An 18,511-nucleotide genomic window follows, 5' to 3' on the forward strand; every position below is an offset into this window, starting at 1 on the left:
GGGAACCTTCTCAGATTCCAGAGGAACTCCCATCCGCAATCCAGGGGGAACCTGTCCCAACCGCTCAGGGTAATTCAATTCTCGTCCCCACAATCTAAAATGACTCAGCCAGTTGTTCTCAAATCCAGGGGGAACTGCCTTCTCCAACCGCAAACTCTCCTGACATTCAAGATATCCCCTCTACCGTAGCTGCTGATCATCTGTAGCCCCGTCTACATGTATGGACGAAGGACCACCCACCATGTCAAATCATCGGCAACCCATCCGCAGGCATTCAGACTTGATCCTCCAAAGATTTATCTGATCATTGCCACTATGCAACTTTTATGTCCTTGGTAGAGCCTAGATCAATCAAAGAATCATTGCTTGAACCTGATTGGATTGCTACAATGCAAGAAGATCTTGAAGAATTTCAAAGAAACAAAGTTTGGCAGCTCGTACCAAAGCCACGTGGCCATTCTATTGTTGGCACTAGATGGGTGTTCAAAAACAAGATGGATGAATCTGGTGCGGTAGTCAGAAATAAAGAAAGGTTAGTTGCAAAGGGCTATAGTCCACTTGAAGGTCTTGACTACGATGAAACGTATACTCCGGTAGGACGCATGGAAGCTATCCGGATCTTCCTGGCATACGCAGCCCATAAGAACGTCGAAGTACACTAGATGGACGTTAAAAGTGCTTTTCTCAATGGGGAACTAAAAGAGGAGGTTTATATTCAACAACCTCCGAGCTTTGAAAATGTTGAATTCCCTGACCACTGCTATAAGCTCGAAAAAGCAGTCTATGGTCTAAAGCAAGCCCCAAGAGCATGGTATGAGAAACTTTCTGAATTTCTCGTCTCATCCGGGTACAAAAGAGGAGTGATTGATCCAACATTATTCAGAAAAGAAAATGGTGACCACCTTATGATGGTACAAATATATGTGGATGATGTCATCTTCGGATCGACTGAGCAAGGCATGGTGGATGAATTTGCTAAGCTCATGACCAACAAGTTCAAAATGAGTATGAATAGAGAGATTAACTTCTTTTTAGGTATTCAAGTGAAACAAGTACCGCAAGGCATATTCATTCATCAGGAGAAGTACACCACTGAACTGTTAAAGAAGTATTCTATGGATAATTGTTCATCTGCTAAGGTCCCCATGGCCTTTGGTTATAAGATCTCTGCTGATCCCTCAGGAGAATCTGTGGATCACAAGACTTATAGAGGCATCATAGGCTCCTTGATGTACCTCACTGCAAGCAGACTAGACATTGTCTTTGCAACTGGTGTATGTGCAAGGTATCAAGCTGATCCCAAAGTATCCCATATGACTGCAGCCAAACAGATACTCCGGTACTTAAAAGGAACCAAATATATCGGTCTATGGTACCCCGCAGGCAATGACTTCAGCCTGCAAGCCTTCACAGATGCGGATCATGCGGGATGCAAGCTCGATTGAAAAAGCACTTCCGGTGGCTGTCAATGTTTGGGTGAATGTCTGGTCAGCTGGTCTTCAAGAAAACAAAGTTGTGTCTCTCTATCAACTGTAGAAGCAGAGTATGTGGCCGCAGCCAGCTGTTGCTCTCAAGTCCTTTGGATGAAAATTCAACTAATGGGCTATGCGTATAAAATGTCGCGGATACCGATCTATTGTGACTCTGAAAGTGTTATTGCTATTTCTTACAATCCAATTCAGCACCCTAATACCAAACACATCGAACTACGGTATCATTTTATCAAAGACCACATCTTGAAAGGTAATATCGAACTCATCTTTGTTCCCTCTCATGAAGAGATTGCTGATGTGTTCACAAAAGCACTCGACTCCACAAAGCTTAACACCTTCCTACAAATGTTGGGAATGATGAATCCAGACCCACAATTCTTTTTGAATTGTTATCTACCGCAGACCTTTCTTGGTCTCCGTTGCAGTTCTAAATAAGAATTACGTATGATAGATGGTTTTGGTACCGAAGTCTAGGTACCGCAACCATATATTATTATGTAGTTCTCATCGGTCTTTATGGTCTGTTATTTTCTAAACTTTGCATAAGTGCTTCTCTCAGTTTCTCATTGCAGTCTTTACTTTGTTCATCCGTGATGACGTTACCAACCGCAATAAAGTTTCTCATCCGTAATGATGTTTCCAACCACAATCATCAAATGTTTTATCAACCCTTATTCCTTTGTGTGCTATTTAATGATCCCTCATTAAATAAAATAAAACATTCCCCTTTAGAAACTGTCACCTTCCCTTTCTGAATAAACCCTTTTGTCAGACCTATTTTAGGGATGATGACAAAAAGAACGTTTTTCCAATTCACTCAACCTTAATTTGTCCTTTCCTCTCCCAACCCGTCCCATCCATTACAACTTCTTCTTCCATCACCCCCACGACCACCTTACGTATAGACATCCATCTGACCTTACATTAAATGCAAACCCCTTTTTGGAAATCTCCCAAAATCTTTTTAAACCCGTTATATTTTTCTGTGTGGCTGAGATTTAATCTACAAATCAGAAATTCTCTCCAAAAACCCAATCGACGTTTTACCCTCTTCTACCTTTTACCTAGGGTTAAAACTTTTTCACCCCCTATTTAAACCCATCTTCTTCCCCAATAATCTTTTACGCTTTCTGATTATCGATTGATTTCTCTCATCCTTCAAAATCTCCATAGCCCTCAAGAACTTTGTTTCTCTTCTCTCAAATCACTTCCAAATCATTCGTAATAGTGAAATCCGGTGCACCTAAGAAGCAATCCAAGGCTACAGGTTCAGAAAACCCAACAGGTTCCGATTCTCCCTCAATCGCATCCAGCAATTTCAGAGCAATCTTTGAAGATCATCCCTCTTACAATGTCCCCACCAATCTAATGATCAAGTTTCTCAAGAACCACATTCTGTTTGGTCCATTCGATGCGTTTACAGACGTAGTTCCAACCTCTACACTCTTCAAATGTGCGTTTTCTGCATATCGACCATTGGAGAACCCCCAAGAAGTGCATCTCAATCTTATCAACAATTCGTTGGTCATCTTGACCAAAGAGAAATTTGTCTCTACCATTAACCTTCAGGTTCACCCCTCCATCAAGTTCTTCTCACCATCGATGACTGACGTCACCAACGCATTATACCAGATGGGGTATCAGAAACCAATCCAGGGGATTGGTGAATTCAAAAAGAACCAACTGCCTGCGGTTTGGAAATTTGTGTGCCACTACATCATCCGTAGTCTATCCAGCAGAACCGGAGGCATTGACAACATGGGTTTAAAGCTGCTAGAACTAGTCTTGAGCATCTTCACAAGCCACGGTGTCAACTATGGGAAAATCCTTTGGGACGGTTTTCTCCAATACATTCCCAAGGAGCACCCAAAGGAAAACCCTACAGAGCTAACTTTTGCACGTTTTTGGTCTCTCTGCATCTCAGATTTGCATACAGATGCCGACATTGATATGGGCAGTGACATCAATTTCTTTGTCACCAAGGAGCTAAAAAGGTACAATCCTTCTTCTAACCAAGCTTTATTTGGCCCTATCCGCAGGCTCCCCACACATATTCTTACTCTCCTTGGTCTTGAGACTGCTGATGTCTCAGACCATATTGAGGCTACAGAGGGTATTGCCCCATACCCTTCTACCCTGCCTCTTCCATCCGCAGCCATTAACCCCGAGGGTACCGCAGATCCCTCTGCCACCACTTTATCAAATCTTTCTCAAAGAAGAAAGAAGTTAGCTTCCAAGAAGAAGCACAGCACACCCAAGAAGGGTGCTTTTAAACCAACCGCACCCACCATGAAACGCAAGTCAAAACCTTCCCCAACGATATCTATTGGTGAGGAGGATAGACAACCGATTTCTATCCTCAAGAAAAGGAAAACAGTCGAAGTCACTAGCCGTATGCGTGACCGGACAGATGATGAAGCCTCTCAAAAGGCTCCAGTAATCCTTGGGGTTCCCGCAAACCCATTCGACACCACCATCATTTTTGATTCAGACTCAGAAACTGAGTCTGATTCCCATTTACGTGGAGACTCCCCCCCAGCGAATTCCCAAGAGGATGACACTGGTTCTCTCCCTAAAGTCTCCAGGGCTTCCCAACTGCATACTTTTTCCCTAGAGGAGTTGCGTTCCATCCTTCTTTCAGTTACCCAAACACAACAAACACCATCCTAACCGCAGGGCACTTCTTTCGCCCATGCCAGAACTGGGTCGAGGCCAGACTTGACCACGGGTTAAGGAGACCGAGGAAGCCCAGAAAATCCTACTCTGCTTACATCTTTATCAGGTGGTTTAGGCACGGTCAGCACTAATGTGCAAGGATCCGTGGACCCGGAGGACACTTCAGTGCGTGTTACAGGTTTTGAAGATGATACTTCAAATGACTCATGGCTGCAGTACAATCCAGTCACTGAGTCAGACAAGAAGAATTATGAAGCCTTCTAGAGGGCCTTCCGAGCCCGCAAGGAGCAACAAGTCAAGCAGCAGCAACAAAAGGAACAAGAAATTCAATTCATCTCTCAGTATTGAGCAAATGCCATCAGCAAAGCTAATACCGTAGCTACTATGCAAAAGGTTCAAAATCTGATGGATCAGTTGGCCGAAAATATGTTGAAAGCTCAAGCTTTGGCCGCAGCAACGGGTACTTCCCAGGTTCCACCTACTCCAACTCCAGTTGCATCTCCTAATCCAACAGAAAACCCATCTCAAGATGAAGGGACCGCAATTGAACTCAGTTCAGCCCCTACCTTCGGTCTTGACGATGAAGATGTCCAAGACATCAACAAGCCAAATCCTTCAGACGACGATCTGATGATGTTTGAAGAAGAAGAGGATTCCAGTGGCTCACAACATTCGACTTCCAAGTCGAAGACAAAGAAGAAAAAGAAGAAGAATGTTGTCACCCAGAAGGAGTTCCTAAGCCTTCAAGCCAAAGTGGATCAAATCTTGGCTGCGATTAAACCCCCTCACACTGAAGACATTCCAGGACCGCAGTCAGTGATTGAAAGAATTGAAAGGCTGGAGACAAGGGAGCGTATGGCTGCTGAACGCCTCTCTCTCAAAGTAGAGATGGGGATCCGATCCCTTGACAACTCACGCAAGGCTGACCACAAGGACTTCATGGCTGCAACAGAACGCCTCATTTATGAGGTGATCGCAATTAAAAAGGATCTTCAAGAAGCCATCGCGGATCAAGCTGCACAATCTCATAAAGTGATCGATGAGACTCATACTGCTTATGAGTCCACTATCTATGTTCTTCAAGCTACAATTAATAGACTGCAGAAATCCCTTACCTCCAACTTCCATGGCCCTGAGATCCTCCAGCTTACAAAAGACATACACAAGCTGCTCTTCCACCCTACCATCCCAAATAATTCCTAATCGGCAAAAACACTCAAAGCTTAATTCCAAGAAGTTTGTGCCAAAGTGGATGGACTAAAGCAATGGCTTAAGGAAGCACCGGGGTTGCGTGCCTCTAGAGGGGGAAGTGAAGAAGAAGAAGAAGTCCACCACTCTAATGCCTCTTTACATCAGAGTCCCCCCATCACCACTAAAAAAATTCCAACACCCCGGCCTTCACCGCAACCATCTCAACATATTCCAACTCCCCCCCCCACTTCACCTCCTAAAGACACACCCAAAAAGCCTGAGACTCCTCCTCACTTTAAAAATTTGGAGTAGAACATGTCATCCGAAAGCACCACAGACTCCCCTGCTACAGCTCAAACAAAACAAGACTAGAAAGCAGCCAAGTTAGCCGAACTCATCTGGAGAGAGTGCGAATTCGACACCATGATTGATGAGTCACTAATTAACTCTTGGGTCAATCCGCACCGCAGGCTGCTGGATGAAGACTATACACCGCATCTGACATATGTTGAACCCCCTGATGATGGGTACTGGGACATTCCAATTTCACCAAATGCCAAATACTTTGCAGTGTGTGAGCCATTTTATAGCAGTCTTCCTTCCCACAAAAGACTGCCGATGGAGTTTCAGAGATTAAACCGTTTCTATGCCAAACATTCCTCCTCCATTGACAAAATATGGTCTAACGACAGACAATCTGCACTCAAGAACTACAAAATGCGGAGGTTCATGAAGACTAATTTTGTTCAGTATACCCTCATCAGAAGGGAGCATGACTACATCCGCACCCAGGCAGACTTCCCATGCATGAATCCAGAAGAAATTTTTCTTATTGCTAGGGTGTTCCAGAACAAGGCAGAAAAGCACCCCAAGATGCAAATAGCGCTTGAAAAAACCAACTCTTTCTTAAGGGACACAAGCTGAGACTTTGCGAAGATTGACGCGGAAATCTAACCTACCATCCTCAAGAGATTTGACCTTCCACCACTTGAACCTGGGCTAATGCTTACTAAAGGCTACGAAGAAAGATCACTAGGCGCAACCAACTTTTTGGAACTTGGCATCATATTCAAACGGAAGACAGACAACGTCAAATACTTCATTCCGATGAATGCCATGCACCGTCTGCCAAACAAACAACTTGACATCTACCGGACCGCAGTGGAAAAATCGAAGCATACTATTGCAGAAGTCAAGTTTGAGATTACAAGGAGAATTACATGGCTGGAGAATGTTATGAAATTTTGGTGGATTTTGATCAAGTTCCTTAAACTTGATAGCTGAATCGGAATTAAAGAGGTCACTTAGGGGAAAATTGTTGAATCATAAAAGTGACCCTCTTGAACTCAACTACTGCAACCTTCTCTCTACTACCAGAACGGTTCAGTACCCGCAGCCAATCCAGCACCCGGAGTCAATTCTGCAACTGCAACCACAACCAATCTTTTGCTACCATAGTCTACTAGATTACTTTTACTTGTCTTTTATGTAATTCACTCTATTATCTAGTATGCCTTGCACCGCTTATAGAGTCTTAGTCTAGTTCAGAGTCTCTATAAATAGAGACTCATTATCTTGTATCGAACACACTTCTTACCACTTACTAATAACTTATGAACTTATTCTGCATATATTTCTCTAAGTTATCTTCTTCATTTCTTTATCTTTCTACTCTTCTTACTCTCAACTGTTACTTAAACATATCTGAATATAACCTCTCTCCGGAGTAAGTTTGTAAGACTTAATCACTAAGTTTGATCTTCCTTATTAACTTGGAGTGAATGCATTCCTTGTTACAAATAAGCTTAAGTGTATTCTTGATATAACAATTGTTGTCATTTCTATTTCTTTAAATTCCGAAACTAACTCCCTAACTCTAACTATATTATCGTTGAGCTTTTAGATCCTTTGAGATTAACTCTATTTCGCAATATACTTGTTCTAACTTTTGTTCAAGTGTATCTCCAAAGTTTTTCTCTCAACAGCTCCATTGAGTAACAACTACTTGGTCTTCACCACAAAAGTCTCCTCATCAATCTTAACAATCTCCACAAAAATCTCCATCAAAATCAACTTCTCATCACTCCAAACCCAATGAAGAAGAAGAGTTAATGTCTTTTGATCACTCAGACGACTCTCCCGTGGCAACTCGAAACAAAAGAGACTGGAGAGCATCAAAGTTTGTTGACAAGATATGGAAAGAACAAGGGTTCGACACCTCCTTCGATGACACATTGATAAATTCTTGGGTGAATCCAACCCATAGACTCTTGGATGTCAACTACATTCTTCATCTTACTTATGCACAACCTCCATCCGATGGCTATTGGGACATCCCTATCTCTCTTAACTCAAAATACTTCCTTGTTTTTGAACCTCTTGATCTCAATCTCCCTGATGTACGATGATTGACAATGGATTTTGAACGCTTGAACCTCTTACACGCCAAACATGGTTCAAAATTCGAGAACATCTGGTCTAACGATAGACCAGATGGGGTAAAAAAATTCAAATCAAGGAAATTCAGGAAAAGTGATTTCTTTCAATATACCCTTACTCGAAGAAACAGTGAGTACATCCAAACCCAAGAAGACTTTGTGAATATGAACCCTGAATAAATAATCTTGATAGCTCAGGTATTTCAACTCAAGGCTGAAAAACACTCCAACATGAAGATTGCCTTCGAGAGGGCAAGTAAATTCCTCAAGGCTTTGGTTTGTGGCATTGGAAAAATCTATGTAGAAACTCATCCAGTCCTCTCCAACAAATTCAAATTCCCTCCATTCGAGCTTGTTGCTGATTATAGTGAAGGTTTTCAAGACATGTCACTCGGTGCAACTAGTTATCCCGAGCTAGGGGTTATTTACAAGAAAACAATTGATGGACCCAAGTTCTTCATCCCCGTATTTGCAATTCACTGCTTAATGAATTAACAAGTGGATGTCACCTTGGCTTCAATATAAAGATCGAAGCATACTACGGATGAAGTCAAATTTTAAATATCAAGGAGAATCCAGTGGTTATTCGAAGTTAGAAAGTTCTGGTGGCTTCTCATCCGTTTCTTCAAGTTGAACAGGTGAAGAAAGATAGCTAACAGGTCACTTTAAGGGAAATTGTTGACACAAAAAGTGACCCTCTTTAGCTAACGAAGCGCAGTCTACCGATGTTGGAGAAGATCTTTTGTGAACCGCAACCGCATCCACAACAACTACCACATAGATGAATGATGAATGGAGACTTTCATGTTACGTTACTGACTTAGCGTGTTTGCTTTTCTTTTGTCCTGTGAACCTTACATGGTCACTAAAGACATTAGAATAGTATTTGTTTATTTCCAATGTAACTTTTCGGGACTCTATAAATAGAGACTCCCTCTTCATGTATCAAGCACACATTCATGATCTTTCTGAATTATTATTGCAATAAAAAGATCATTCATCTCTATCTATTATCTTTCGATAAACCGACTTCCTCTTCACCTTAAGTTGTTCGCATTTACTAACTTCTGTTTGAATGCAAACTTTGTTATGAATCAACTACGTATCTACTTGATATAACTTGTTGTCATTTATATTTCATTTACATTTCTGCATCTAATAATCTAACATTTCTAACTTATTATTATTGAGCGAAGAAGATCATTGAGGTTAGCTTATTCCACAACTTATTATCTTATACTAACATTTATTCAAGTGTTCTTCAAAGTTTTACTCTCAACAATGATTCCAAAATAATTTGATTTAAATTTTTATGATCCAAAAATAAAATAATTAAAAAAACGAACAAAAAACCAAAAGAATAAAAAAACGAGCATATATTTGTTTAATTTACTTAAAAATGAAAAAGAAAACCAAAGAATAAAAAAGTAATTTTAAAAAAAAGATAAAAAAAATTAAAAAATACGAAGAAAAAAAACATTAAAACCGAATATATATATATATATATATATATATATATATATATATATATATATATATAGAGAGAGAGAGAGAGAGAGAGAGAGAGAGAGAGAGAGAGTGAAAGAGAGAGAGAGAGAGAGAGAGAGAGAGAGTTTTTTCAACCAAAATAAAAACATAATAAACGAAAATGAAAAGAAAAACTCATTTAAATAAGGTTCCATGGACTTTCGTCGCATATGATTTTCCCTCGAGGTTGTATTATGTGTGGTTGTTTTTCTATAAAAACATCTTCAAATCACTTATTGTTGTGCGGTGCAGCACACACGCAGCACTTTCCCTCTCGCAGCCATTTGTTTTTTAGAATACTTCATACTACAAAACATCTGCGCGTGTGTTCCGTGGCACAGCACTTGACTTGAATCTTCTAACCTCTTCAGCTTTCATTTTTTCTAAGTGTTTTTTTAAGAATTTTTGTATAACTTTTTTTTTTAATTTTTTTTTTAAATTTTGATTTTCTTAAATTTTTATTTACGGATGTGATACATTTTATTTTTATAATTTCCACGATTTTTTTAACTTGATTTTTTTAATTTGTTTACCGTTTTGTTACTAATATTTTTAATTTTAGTTACATCTTTTTTAACGTGTGTAACTTTTTACGAACATTGTAGATAACGTTTGCAATACTTTTTTAATTTTTTTATTATTTTCTTTTTTTAATGTTTTTTAAAATTAGTTTTTTCTAGAATAAAATTATTAGCTTCTTTTATATTTTTTTGAAGTTTTAAAAAAAAATAGTTTTATATTTTTGTTTTTTACATGTTCTTGTTATTATTATTTCAATGTTTTAATACTAGAATTATTAAATATCAGTGTTGAGAACTATTTTCAGTTTATAAAATTAATTTATTTAAATTTTAGTTTACTGTAGCAATCTGCAGATATTAAAAAACAAACATGCTTCTTATTATAGGTTGCAGTCGTTTGTTCCACCTCTTCTGCTACAGTGGATTGTAGAGGTGGTCTGCAGACTTCATAAATTTTTGCTTCGAAAAAACAAATAGCACCTTACATTCTACGGACATCTAGAGCGTGCAAACACGTCAAGAACAAGTGAATGCGTTTAAAATGCGCTTTGCATCTATTCAAAGGCCTAAGGATATGACTTTTGGCACTAATGATTTGAAAAATCCGAAATTTTCAAATGGTGCTACTGAACCAAAAACATAAGAGCTACGAAAAAGAAAAAGAGGCCAAATTCAAGAATTCTGGTTCCGACTTCCAAATGTACTTGATGGAAGGCACAATGGATGAGGAGGGTCTTCAATACTCTTATTGTTGTAGTATTAAGGATGATCCAAAGGCATTTCAATAGGCGATGTGGTATTGAGATGTAATATTTTGGAAGGAAGCAATTGATGATGAAATTTCATCAATTCTTGAAAATAACACCTAGGTGTTGACTGATTTTCCTCAAGGATCTAAACCACTTGGTTGCAAATGTCTTTTTAAAGAGAAAATGAATGTTAATGGGACTATTTACAAGTTCAAAGGTCCCTTAGTCGTTCAAGATTTTAGATAAAAACCTAGTGTTGACTATTTTGATACATATGCCTTAGGTTCGCGTGTTTGTACTATTACATTTTTGATTGCCTTGGCAAGTATCTACAGTGTGGTGATTCATCAAATGGATATGAAATCGGCATTTTTGAATGGTGAAATTTACGAGGAATTTTACATGGAACAACCAGAAGGTTTCATTATGCCCGATAAAGCGTATATGGTTTGTAAACTTGTCAAATCTTTGTACTGGCTAAAACAAGATACTAAACAATGACATCAAAATTTTGATGATGGTATTTTTTCCTCTGGTTTCAAGATTAATCAATGTGAGAAATGTTTTATAGTAGATTTGATGATACTACTAGTGTTGGAGGGATATTTCTCTTACATGTAGATAACATGTTGATTTTCAGTATCGACCACAATCAAGTGGATGAAACGAAGATTTATTATCATGAAAGTTTTCCATGAAATATTTGGTAGAGGCTAATATAAATCTTGGAATAAGAATTAAAAGGATGAACAAAGGCTTGGTAATGACTCAAATTCATTATATTGAGAAAATTCAAAGCGGATAAATTTTACCCATTGTTCCCCTATGAGCACTCCTATGGATCCATGTGTGAAATTTATGGACAACACCTGAACTCATATTTTACAGCTGGAATACTCTAAGTCCATTGGTAGTTTAATGTATGCAAGGACAAGTACCAGGCCTGATATTTTGTAGGAAAAGTGAGCAGGTAAAGTAAAAATCCTAATGCTCAACATTACCAAGAAGTAAATTGAGTGCTTAAGTATCTCAAGGGAGCCATGGATGAATGCTTGAGTTACATGGGATATCCTTTTCTTTAGAAGGACGTTTGGATGCAAGTTGGATAACCAACTTGGAGAATCATTTCTCAACAACTGGTTGGGTATTCTTGCTTGGGAGAGGTGCTTTTTATTGGGCTTCCAAGAAGAAAACTTGCATTACAAACTCAACAATGGAATCTAAGTTTGTTGTGTTACATTCTACTGGTTAAGAAGTTGAATGGTTAAGGAACTTAGTCTACGCTATTCCTTTGTGGTCTAAACCGATAACACATATTTCTATCTGTTCTAATAACATTGTTGCTTTGGGTAAGGCCTCTACTTAAGTGTGTAATGATAAGTGTTGACACTTAGGTGTCCGCTATAGTATGGTTAGTGAACAAAACATGAGTGGTGTAATTTTGATAGAGTTTGTGAAATCGCAACATAATTTGGCAGATCATTTCACAAACGGTTTTTCAAGAGACTAGAGTACAACTCTGTGATTGGGATAGGATTAAAGTCTATCTAAATTTTGTGATGGTGACACACTCAATTCCATTCTAATATGAAATTAGGAGCTGGATACAATGTGAAAAGCTTACACTTATATATTAGAACACATGAAGTATACATCCTAGGTAATGTGTTCGTTTGAACTTTAACATCTTAATAATTAATTTGATTAAATGTATGTGCAGATACATGGAAAGGAGTTACCTACGTGATTGTTAAATGTAGCCTCATTTCAAGAGGTTGTGCACTTGCCCTTGATATGATCAAGACAGGATTGGGACACACAACTTAATAATAGTTTCAAGTTGTATTTTTCTATAAATTTAAATAAACTACTATGTATTTTATTTTCTGGTATTAAAATACGTTGATGGGTTCAATTCTTTGAACACCCTGATTCTCGAGTATTTGTAAGAGTATAATACTAAGTGAAAATTCAAACGTTACGACATTTTCATTATGTACTGGTTTGGTTTGGTTTTGTTTTGATAATCTTATGTTTGTTCAAGGGTTACACTAAAATGGGGGAGGATTGTTGGTGTTTTTGTGTCACCGGGACATTCTTGTGTAATTCAAACTTACATGTGTGCTAAGGGGATTCATAATTTGTACTCTAATATATTTTTGGGTATGTTTTGATTGAATGCATGTATAAGATCAAATTAGAAGTCGGTTCAACGATAAGTCATGGTCTAGGGGATCGCCCCTGGGTATGGGGTTTCCAAATGAGCAGCGCTGCTTTGGCGGGGTCTAAGGGCATAATGGAAATATCAAATTCCTGACGGTGACTATGGTAAAACTGACTCTTTTTTGGTGGAGAGGCATCAACTTTTGTTCTCATTTTTCTTCATATGAACTTAAATTCTTCTTGCAATTTGTCTTACATTTTCTGTGCCTAGATCACTAAGAGTCCCCTTGGGATTATCCTAGGATGACTTTCTTGTAACTCGGGCATAGGGTAAAAATATCAAATCGAAAAGTATCTACACAATTCAAGGGGTATCCAGATCTCCACCATAAACCTTACCGAATTTTTAAGATGAATATCAATTCTTTTGCTACCCCTAATTAGGAGTGCCAAAATCAATCAAATACAAATTTTGACGGAATTCAATTACTTCCATTTGATGGCCCAAAGACATATGAAAGAATGTCACATTCAACTCTTTTGAATTTCACTGGAATCCACAAAGGATTAACTAATAAATACCATGTGTTAAATTAGTGATAAATAACAGATGAAAGCGGTCGCAATTAATGAGTTTATATTGAAAGTGTTTTAGAGTAAACGGTGTGGGAAACGATCACATCCGTTTTTGTGATGTGGCAAGACCAAAATGTCATGGTCACACCTAAACATCACCACTAATTTCGTTGTTGTCCACTACCAGCAATTTCATTGCCCTCCGTTACCCACATAACAATTCGTAACGCGATGGAATGGTCATTTGTTGACCCTTGGAGAGCGGTCATAATGTAAAATAAATAAAGAAATAACTTTTTTATATTACATATAAATACACACACAAACATAATTTTTAAGCACAAAATCTTCTCTCATCTTCATAATTCTGTCAACTTAAAAAAAAACATATTTCCTTTCAACCAAATATGGAGCAAAACCCAAACATATCAACCTACTCAACTCAAAATCACCCTAATGCAATTTCCTACATCTCCTTACATGCAACAAAACCCAAATCTTCAACAAAACCTTTTCATCGCTATAACGCGGTAAGTTTCAAACAATTTTTTTCAATTTTAAATTCTCCAAAATATTAATCATAAATCCAAGTCATCACACAAATTGTAAATTGTTATCAAAACAACATCAGAGTATCCCAAAATCTTCAAATATCTATAAGCTAGCGGATGTGTACAATCAAGCCTTCACCATCCTGAAATCTACATAAATTCGTGAAACACATATCACATAACACGATAAGCACGAAACATAGTGAGTTCCCCAAAATACCACACACATCACATAAGCCTCTCATGGCTATACTCAAATAAGACACTCTGGTCAATGTATTTCAGTGGGACCCTCTGGTCCCACAACACGGGTGGACCCTCTGGTCCTAACTCAATAAGCTCAGAATAATACACAGTATTATTCACAAATCATAAAGCAGGATATCATAGTACTTAATATAAACACATAGGATCAACATATACAAAGAATAATATAACAACATAAGTCAAAAAAACAGTATGCACAGTAACACATCTCGCAATATACATAAACAAGACCCTCCGGTCAATAATGTACTAAGACCCACCGGTCAACAATGCACTAAGACCCTCCGGTCAATAATACCTATAAGACCCTATGGTCAATAACACCAACAAGACCTTCCGTTTAATAACACCAACGAGACCCTCTGGCCACACATAAATTACCACACATGTAAGTATAGTGAGAAGACTCACCTCGAATGGCGGACAGATCGTATAAATGTTGTTGTTGTACTCCAGCCTCTGACACTGAGCAAAACCCACAATTAACTTCATTAGGATCTAAGACCAAAACTTCACATATTAGTTCTAAATATGCACCACCAATACGACCCATAAATAACTAAAGCCCATTAGGCCCACCAAGGCCCAATATCAAATGGGTCCACAAAGGTCCACTAATGGCCCCACTATGGCCCAATTTTCTAAATTGTGCCCAAACCCTCACATATACCTTACCCCAAAGCCCATCTAAATATTCTAGTCAACATAGTTGTTCTTGGATGACCGATCAATAGCCCAATCACCTAAGCCTAAAAGAAAGGCCCAACTCAAGGCCCAAGCAAAATTAGGGTTTTCACATAAAATGACGATTGGGGTTAAGTGTTTCTCACTTAACCCATTAAGTCCATCACTCCACTAGGCCATTCACACAATGAAGTGAGACATAACTCACAATATTAATCTAACGGTCCAACCACGGGTCCCGGTAAAATCAAAACTAACAAACCCAAAATTAGGGTTTTCTAAACCCTAATTAAGGTTTCTAGCCCAATAACCATCCAACTAGTCCAAATCAAGCATTTGGGCCGATTAGGGTTCACTATGTCAAGCACTACCCACTACCACCTCAAGCAGTGGTGGTCAGTGGCAGCTCACGGTGTTGGCCACCACTTGACGGTGGTGGTGGTGGGTTTTCCAACCACATAAACATGCACACAACCTTCAAAATACCGAAAACAGTGAAAACTATCGAGAACACACCTATATACATACCTATAGACACCTCCTATGGCGACTGGTGGTTGTAGGGGGTGGGAGAATATAGCAATGGGTGGCAGCCACCACCTCACGGTGGTGATGGTGGTGGTGGTGGTGGCGGGTTCTTATTATTTGCAGCTGAGCAAACCCACAATCACAAACGTGATCTGAACACACAAACACATCCAAATCAGCCTCATTGGGCAACAAATGACATTCGAAGGCATAGAAGCGACGACCTAAGGCCACCGGCGACCACAGTCGATGTTTACGACATCGCATTCACAGCAATAACAAAAGAGAGAGGAGGTGGGTTGCGTTTTAGACTTACTTGATGCTTCCCATCTGCACACGCCCATCACAGCGACAAATCAAAGCTTCAACACTCGCTCTCGGTGGTTCCTTCGACTGTCACAACGTTTTCGGCATTAGGGTTGCATTCTCGATGGCGAAGTGGTTGCTGGCGGAGGGTGGTGCTCGGTCACGAATAGGGCAGCAGCTGGAGGTGCTACAACTGATGGTGGCCGCCGATGTTACAATGATTTAGGGTTAGGGTTCCAATATCCAACGAGAAGGAAAGAAAAGAGGGATACGGGGATAAACCCATGTCCAATTCAAACTATGTTGCCCAACATACACTTTTGGTTCCTCCCCACTAAATTATTTTCAATGCAAATCCAAAAGTTACCTTTTAGCCCCTGATTCTATAAATTCCTTTCTTAGGTCCAAAACTTACCATTCAGCCCCTGAGCCTCTCAAATCTCTTCAAATTAAGTCCCAATAATTTACCAACTGCTAAAATTGTATCAATTGGCTCACTAACACCAGTACCCTGCTAAATATTATTTACTTTAGGATTATTATTCATATTAACTATTATCTATTTATTTATTTAATATACGATATTTTACAAGTCTCCCCCATTTAAATTAGATTTTGACCTCGAAATCTTTCCTCACCATCCCTTACACGTCCGACAACTTGAACAACATGGCCAGCCACAAGCCCGAGCATAACCCCAACCATTCAATCCATTAGAGCTATCTCAACCAACCACATGTACATGCAACCACTAAGTTCTCTTTACTCCAAGCTATATTACAACCAATCTGTAGTCACGCCTCATTTCCGATCTCTGTCGTCTAACACTCACTAACTCCATGTATCTTGCGGTCCTTCTCAAACCAAACGAACCGACCCTCCCAGGTCTAGAACTTCAGATGCAACCCATAACCACTCAAAATGAAATCCAGCAGAAATCTAAAATCTCAACTCATTTATCCTTTACATGGATGGGGCCAAACTCAAACTCGAGAGTCCGGTTCAACAGCAGAATGGGAACCACTCATCACCAATCTGATATTCAACCCACAACCCATGATCCACGAATCTACGCATATATTACTTCTCTAATTCCTTCCGATTTTCGACAACCTCTCCCCAATTCGAGATATAACGGATCCCGACCATCATGGAGACCCTAGTCTTGCCATTGGCCCAGCCACTAGGTTCCTATTTATCCTTTACATGGATGGATCCAAACACAAAATCGAGAGTTCCGTTCGACAGCAGATTGGAACCACTCATCACCAATCTGACACTCAACTCACGACCCGGCAACCACAACCGATGTTCACGACGTCACATTCACAGCAATAACAAAACAGAGAGGGGGTGGGTGGCATTTTAGACTTACTGGCTTGTAACACCGTATTTTTCAAAACAAATTTTCAATTTTTTTCTATTCATAATAAACTCAAAATGCATCTCAAAATCATAAACATCCATATCAGAATATAATATCCAAAAACATCTCCCCAGAATCTCATCAAAATACTCCAACAATGTGTATAATCAAGTTGGCGCCTTACCGCGATCCTCGCTGGTACCTGAAACACATTTCATACAACACGGTAAGTATAAATACTTAGTGAGTTCCCCAAAATACCACATATAGCACATATGCCACTCAAGGGTACAATATGACCTTCCGGTCGATGTGTTTCAGTAGAACCCTCCAGTTTCGTATCGTTGGGCCCTTCCACCCGGTCTGTTTTATTGGACCCTCCGGCCCGGTCTATATCATTGGACCCTCCGGTCCGGTCTATATCACATAGCATACATATATCACAAACACATATACACAAATAGCACATAAAATATAAGACCCTCCAGTCTGCCCGTGGTTACCACACTAGGTAATGTATAGTGAGAAGACTCACCTCAGATGTCTCGGTAAATCACTAGCTCGGTAGCAGTATAGTCTAGCCTCCACCTAATCACATAAAGTAAGATATGCTCATCAATATAACTCTCGAGACAAGACCAAACCCTCTCTTAGCATTCTCAAATGGGTAAAACACCATTTTACCCCTCTCTTGACTCAAATACCCCATTGTTGACCAAACCCTAAAAGTCAACAAAGTCAATGGTCAAACTTTGACCTGACTCGTCGAGTGCACTTGGGCGACTCCGCGAGTCTACACATGGACTCTACTCCTCTGATTCTATTTTGACTCACCGAGTCACTCACTTAACTCGGCGGGTCACTCTCTAGATTCACAGTCTCGGGACAACTCAACTCGACTCATCGAGTCTGTTCATGGACTCAGCGAGTCCAATCCATGCATACTTCCAATGGCTTCCTGAGGTCAGATCTAACACTCTACTCAATAGATCTATCCTTTCTAGTCCCAATAATCACGTAAAGTTCGAAGCTTGATGCCCATGCAAAGGTTCCAAGGTTCTATTTGAAGAAATGACCTCTAATATGACATCCTAAGTTCATATTCACCATCAATCCACATAAATCTCAAAGGAGTAAGGTCTCTGGACCTCTATGGATCCAGATCCAAGACCATAATACGAAAAGGAACCATTTACTCAATCAAAACCATCTACCAAAGGGTCTAGAAAACCCTAACTCTATAAACAATCACCAAAACAAAAGATGGATCAAGATTATACCTCAAATAAGCACTCCTAAGCTCAAAATTCCTCCAAATAGCACCTCCTTCAGCCTTCTCTTGATCTTCATCACCTTCTTCTTGCTATACCAAAGGTAGAAAGATCAAATATGGCCTCTCCTCCTCATAAACGATTTAGCTCACTTAGGATTTCTCTCAAGGGACTGGTAGCCGCAATGGAAGGCTATGAGTGCCC

The 18,511-nt window shown here is 39.4% G+C and overlaps 1 pseudogene; it reads left to right on the top strand.

Moving 5' to 3' along the window:
• Positions 1-326: 326 nt before the first annotated feature.
• LOC145009840 (putative mitochondrial protein AtMg00820 pseudogene) lies at positions 327-662 on the top strand (annotated as a pseudogene).
• The last annotated feature ends 17,849 nt before the right edge of the window (positions 663-18,511 follow it).

Source organism: Lactuca saligna, chromosome 8, assembly GCF_052625555.1.
Source record: "Lactuca saligna cultivar CGN05327 chromosome 8, ASM5262555v1, whole genome shotgun sequence".
Lineage (NCBI taxonomy): Eukaryota > Viridiplantae > Streptophyta > Magnoliopsida > Asterales > Asteraceae > Lactuca > Lactuca saligna.